Source organism: Atractosteus spatula, unplaced genomic scaffold (genome assembly GCF_055471065.1).
Source record: "Atractosteus spatula isolate fAtrSpa1 unplaced genomic scaffold, fAtrSpa1.hap1 Scaffold_87, whole genome shotgun sequence".
NCBI lineage: Eukaryota > Metazoa > Chordata > Actinopteri > Semionotiformes > Lepisosteidae > Atractosteus > Atractosteus spatula.
Window position 1 is genome coordinate 29,339 of NW_028296920.1, and position 5,781 is coordinate 35,119.

The 5,781-nt window shown below is 43.4% G+C and overlaps 2 pseudogenes; both read left to right on the forward strand.

Annotated features, from left to right (window-relative positions):
• Positions 1-1,704: 1,704 nt before the first annotated feature.
• On the forward strand, positions 1,705-1,823 carry LOC148805090 (5S ribosomal RNA; annotated as a pseudogene).
• Positions 1,824-2,230: 407 nt separating this feature from the next.
• Positions 2,231-2,349, forward strand: LOC148805091 (5S ribosomal RNA; annotated as a pseudogene).
• The last annotated feature ends 3,432 nt before the right edge of the window (positions 2,350-5,781 follow it).

Below are 5,781 nucleotides of genomic sequence, written 5' to 3' on the forward strand. Positions count from 1 at the left end.
AAAAGATCACAAAACAATCAAGCACTGCTTAAAGACCAAGGGGAACTTTTTTCCTTTCGGCTTTCAGCACACTGTATTGTCGCGTATGAAACCCGCGGCGTTTTATATTGAATTATTCCGCTTGGTTGACTCATTTCAGTCTTACCATTGCCCAGGTATGACTGAAATGAGTCCAGGGACGCCAATAAATGTAGTGTGCTCTCTGAAGGCACCAGTTCTGTAGGGTTTGGGCATTTACGGGGACATTTATTAATTGTAGCCGTAAATCACAAAATGATTCTTTTGATGGCCTTAGAATCCAACCATGCGATATAACTCAAACAACGCACACACACACGGGTACTAATACACGAAGATACATTTATTAATACATAAAATATGCATATAAACCTAACAGATCTTATTGAGAGGGTTATCAGAATACAAAAGGTATATATACAATCAGTTACAAAGAGTTACATATATCAAGAGGACATACGTTCAGTATATCATTCATTTAGACCGTTTCATAAAGTGAACTTGGTTACAACTTCTACATTAGAAACTAAAAAACAAGTACATAACTCTTAGGAATAAAATTGATATCAACTGGTTGGGATAACAATTGAATTCTCAAGCTGTAATACATTGAAGTTGAATACTCATCCAATCTCTGGGGATTCAGATCTCCTGCGGGCTCTTTGGCTCCGTGCCAGGCTGTGCTGTGCTGCAGATGCTCACTGACCGGCTAGTTAGTGTTGGCTTTAACTAGCAAAGTTTGTGCACAGGAGAAAAGATGACTGTGGGTCCCAGCAAGTCAGGAAGAGGACCGGTTCATTCCTGATGAAGCGCTAGTTCTGAATAGTGATTCAGCTGTCCACAGTTCCGACCTGTTCACGAGGCTTGCTGCTGGTGCTTACCTCAGGGGGATCCTCTGGTTACTCTGTGGCAACCTCCGCTCTAGACTCTTAGAACAAAGGAAAGTTCTGGCACTCGGACACACTGGCCGTTCCGTGGTTGTCCGGGCTGAGTCTTAGGATGGTCAGGAGGCGCGCTGCGAGAATGTCCTGCCCTTGGGAGCCTATTGCTCCTGGGCCGTCCTGCCCTGGAATTCTCCTTTGAATTCCCTTTAGAAAAGTCCAGGAAATAGTCTCTCAGGCCCTCTGTGTTGCCTGTTTTTACCTGGAGGAACTTCAGCTCGTTCATTGGCTGAAAGTTCCATGGGCATCAGAGTCCCACGTGGGTTACTCGGCCCTACCAGTCCCTGATTGGTTGATCAAGGTGAGATGTGAGTCACTTACTCCTGACACTTAGGAATGCAGTCCAGATGTCCATCTGGCACACCCCAGACAGATAGGCGCCAATGGATGACCACTGATCATGATAGCTAAGCTTAGCTAAGTGCATCCCCATTTGGGAGCTGTCCCTTATCAAAAGAAAACATCTTTAAATCAGCCTGCATGAATAGTTTCTCTGTGGCTGCACCACAGAGATGAACAGAGAGATGGGGCCTCATTTGAAAAAGCACAGCAACACTTAATTCTGTCTTATTAACAACCATTGCCGCGACAAGTGAAAGGCTGAAGTGAAATAGAGCGGGGACGAAGGCAGTGAAGAGAGAGAACATGGGAAGAAGAGAAAAACGCAAGGGAAAAAAAGCAGCGTCGTAAAAGAGGTGACGGAGCTGTCCTCTCTAATAGAAGGGTGCCAGTGAGCCCTGCTGTCCCTTATGGCCACACCCCCTTGAGCACGCCTGATCTCGTCTGATTGTGGAAGATAAGCAGGAAGGGGCCTGGTTAGTACTTGGATGGGAGACCGCCTGGGAATACCAGGTGTTGTAAGCTTCTAAGCGCAGGAGGCGCTCGCTCACTCATTCCCCTGTTCACACGTGCGGTGCAGCTTTTCCGTCTGTTTATTTGTCACAGCGCTTCGGCTGTGGAGACTTTTTCGGCTGGCGTTCGGGGAGTCGCGTTTTTCAGAATTGTATTGAGATCGTTTTCCACAGAGCTCAGATGTCAAAGCACAGCAGCAGCTCTCCACAGCGATCCTCTATAGCGCCCTTTCTCCCGCAGCTCCGTCCTCATTGGAAGGAAGCAAGAGTGAAAGGCTGAAGTGAAATAGAGCGGGACGAAGGCAGTGAAGAGAGAGAACGTGGGAAGAAGAGAAAAACGCAAGGGAAAAAAAGCAGCGTCGTAAAAGAGGTGACGGAGCTGTCCTCTCTATAAGAAGGGTGCCAGCGAGCCTTGCTCTTGCTTACAGCCACACCCCCTTGAGCACGCCTGATCTTGTCTGATCTCGGAAGCTAAACAGGGATGGGCCTGGTTAGTACTTGGATGGGAGACCGCCTGGGAATACCAGGTGCTGTAAGCCTTTAATTGCAGGAGGCACCCTATCTTTGTTCACTCGCTCATTCTCATGTTAACACGTGCAGTGTGGCTTTTTGGCTTTTTATTTGTCAGCTTTGGTGAGACACAGGTGCTTGTGTATTAGCATGAGCGTTTTTTATTCTCATCATGAACCTTATATACTGTATCTCTACATCCCATAACCTTTAACGGCAGGTGCCTGGGTGTGGACATGTTCTGATGTAATATTTAATTTTTAATTTATTTAATAAGTAAACATTTTAGTAAAGTCTGTTATATTGTTAAAATCTATAAGCGTTATAAATATCAATTTTTGCTCGTGCTTATAATTTATCGCTGCTAAATGTGTCTTATTCAATTATTTTAACACTTTTATGACCTATCCACTAAAATATAAAAACCTGCCCTACAACGCTCTTCTCAAAAGATAAAATAAGTTTTACATTTTTTGATTCAATGTAATTTCTTTTCTAGAGAAACACATCATTTGAGGCTTGGGTTGCATGTTAATATTTTTAAGGTTTAAAGACTTTACGTTCACGGTACGTGGAAAATCATTTCAAACTTTTGAAAAGTTGTTGAGAATTTGTCATTGAAATAAGCTTACATATTTTAATTCAAAGTGATTACTTTTCACTCTCGATAAAACACGTGTGATTTTGGGGCGGAGGGATATGGTGGGGCGTTCTAAAACATCACAACCATTTGAAAAATGTCTTGAGCTGTGTAGGCATGGTTACAAATTTGGAGTTTATGCTTAAATTAGCCGACTTGCCGGTTTTGAAGTGTGACACCTGAGCTGTCAGGCCCCGATATTGACTGCTGCAAAGATGGTTTCTTTGAGTAGTGAATCATCGGATTCCTCTGCTATGCAAACTGAAGAAGTAGGTTGCTAAAATATTTTTTCTGATAGTGGAATTGTCGTTTCAATCTGCGTTTAGCGTATTTCGTTTTCAACACTTTGTCTTCTTTTTAGCAAAAGCTGACCCAGCACTCAGTGGTGTGTGACAGTGGCTGTCATGTGAACTCTGACGGTGATTCAGGTGTTGGGGGTCCGTCAACGACTGATGAAGAGTTGCTACAAATGGTAAATATTAAACCACAGCAAGTTCGAAGCAAACGAAAAACTCTAACACAAAAGAGGCATTACAATTGTAAATATTTTAGGTAAAAAGCATGCCTATTTATTTTGTTAAGCCTTCCTTTTCTTTTTTCCTTTAATAGAATAACGAAGAGGTCGACGCATCAATCTTCAAACTACCATCAAGCTTGAATGTTTCGTGTCTGTTCATGTGTGTTCGCCAAAATGTGATTAATGATGATGTTCAACCTAGTTTAGCTATCGATGGCTCTAATGAGCCCGATGCTATGGATCAGATTGTAAAGTCGGTGGTATGTTGCACCTTCAACCATTGTTTAAAGGGGGTTGTGGTTGATGAATGCGCGGCCCGTTTGATTAATCATCCAGGTCAACGGGGTCACACATGCCTAGTTGTCGGGTGCGCGGATGGGTACTGTGGTGTCTCCGGGGGAAAGTTTATGTAAATGAAAGTAGTACTCACACCACACTTTTCTTTCCTGAGTTTCGTGGCTTTTCTTCCTCCAACTATCTTCCAAATACAGTCCGTAATCCGTTCCCTTAATCCTGATCCGATCCGAGTTCCATAAATCCGTAATAAAGCCAATCCGCGATGTATCCTTATCCAGTGTCCGTAATCCAAAAACCATAAACCTTTTCTCCTTTCAGTAGTCCGTTATTCTTTAGCCCGATCTTTAACATACACCTCTTTCCTCTCTTTTCCTCCAAACCGCATTCACCTTATCGGCTTCCGCCCTGTTCACTGCCTCCGGGGCACTTATATTTCGGTTCCTGATGCGACTCAGCTGTGTCTCATTGTTTCTCAGGGTAGACCCTTTCCATGTACCGGTCAGCTGATTCTTTTTGGCAGCCATTTTGCTAAGGTCCATATCTAGTATTTTAAGTAGGTCATTCCGAAAATACCTGTTATGAATGACCCTTCCCCTGGTCATGTTACAGTACAAAGATATGTTGTTTGCCGCATTAGAAATTTATAAGTGTCTCAGTTTAGCCCGAATTTTATCGGCTGTTCTGTACATCGCCAGTGGCCTGGGTGCCTATACTTTTACAGATGATACTGAGCGGAGTATAAAGCACTTGCTGAGAAAAATAATTGACGACCGCTCGCCATATGAGTATGTACGCTCCTTACTTGTAAAGGTAGATGGAAAAATACTACACGTGACTTTTGGTGCGTTGCAAAACTTATTTTATACTTATTTATACATATTTTTACAGAAAAGAAAAAAGATCTATGTAAAACCAGGGCTGTGAAATACTCGCAATGTGAATAGAGCTTTCACTCTGTTTTACAGACACAGGTGTGCCATCGTGAGAAGAATGAAAAATTTCGAATGTATATGTAAGAATTCTTACAAAAAGTGCTTTACACTCTTCTTTCTGCAAAGCTTGAAATGAAAATCAATTAACTGAATGCTAATGTCCTTGAATTTTTTAAAGAGATAGATGTGCATGTAAAGAACATGAGTGAAATTACTGCGATTCTGATGTTTTCAGATCAGAAACTGAAGCCTGGCGGATTCAGCGGTGTGTATTCCAAAATACAACGTATTTTACATAGAACCTGTGGTAACACCGTCCCTCTGATCACTCAGGCTAATTTATTTGCTCTGTTAGGGTCGCCCAGTTCGGTGTTCACGGCTATAGAAATGGCGAGAGAAAGGGCGTTATGAATGCTTTTTCAGATGCTGCTGAGTTTCTGAACAATGTTGGGGCGATAGCTACAACTAATTTTCTGCACCAACATTTAATTGGTGATTGCAAGCAGTAGTCTGTAATGTGTGTGAAAAGTTTAAAAGTGTATACTGGGATGTTTCTGTAATTTAAAACCTACTGATGAAATAAAGTGGTTCACATTTCACATGCTATTTGTCCTGCGAGTTCTTTCTGTGACACTTTACTCAGTCAGTCAGTCAGTCAGTCAGTCAGTGTGTGTGTGTGTGTGTGTGTGTGTGTGTGTGTGTGTGTGTGTGTGTGTGCGCGCTCACATCCCGGAAACTCGCGGCCCTCACCAGACTTCCCACACCGCCGATTCCCTAGGGTTATAATAGATTGCATTCAAACCTGCAGCAGACATGATCACCTTCCATCCCTCATCGCTAATACGCGCTTTCACACACTTATTTATAAATCGAAGGGGATGCGGTGGTGGACATTTGGACCCTGAGGCCTGGGGCTGCTCGGGGTGGAAGGTGGGACAACAACACTCATTATGACACACCATTGGCTCTGGAGGGGGCGGGACATCCACCCATAACATTGCACCATTGGCCGATAAGGGGGCAGGACATCTGCCCATGGCGGCCTCCCATTGGCTGAAAAAGGGGGGGTGGTACC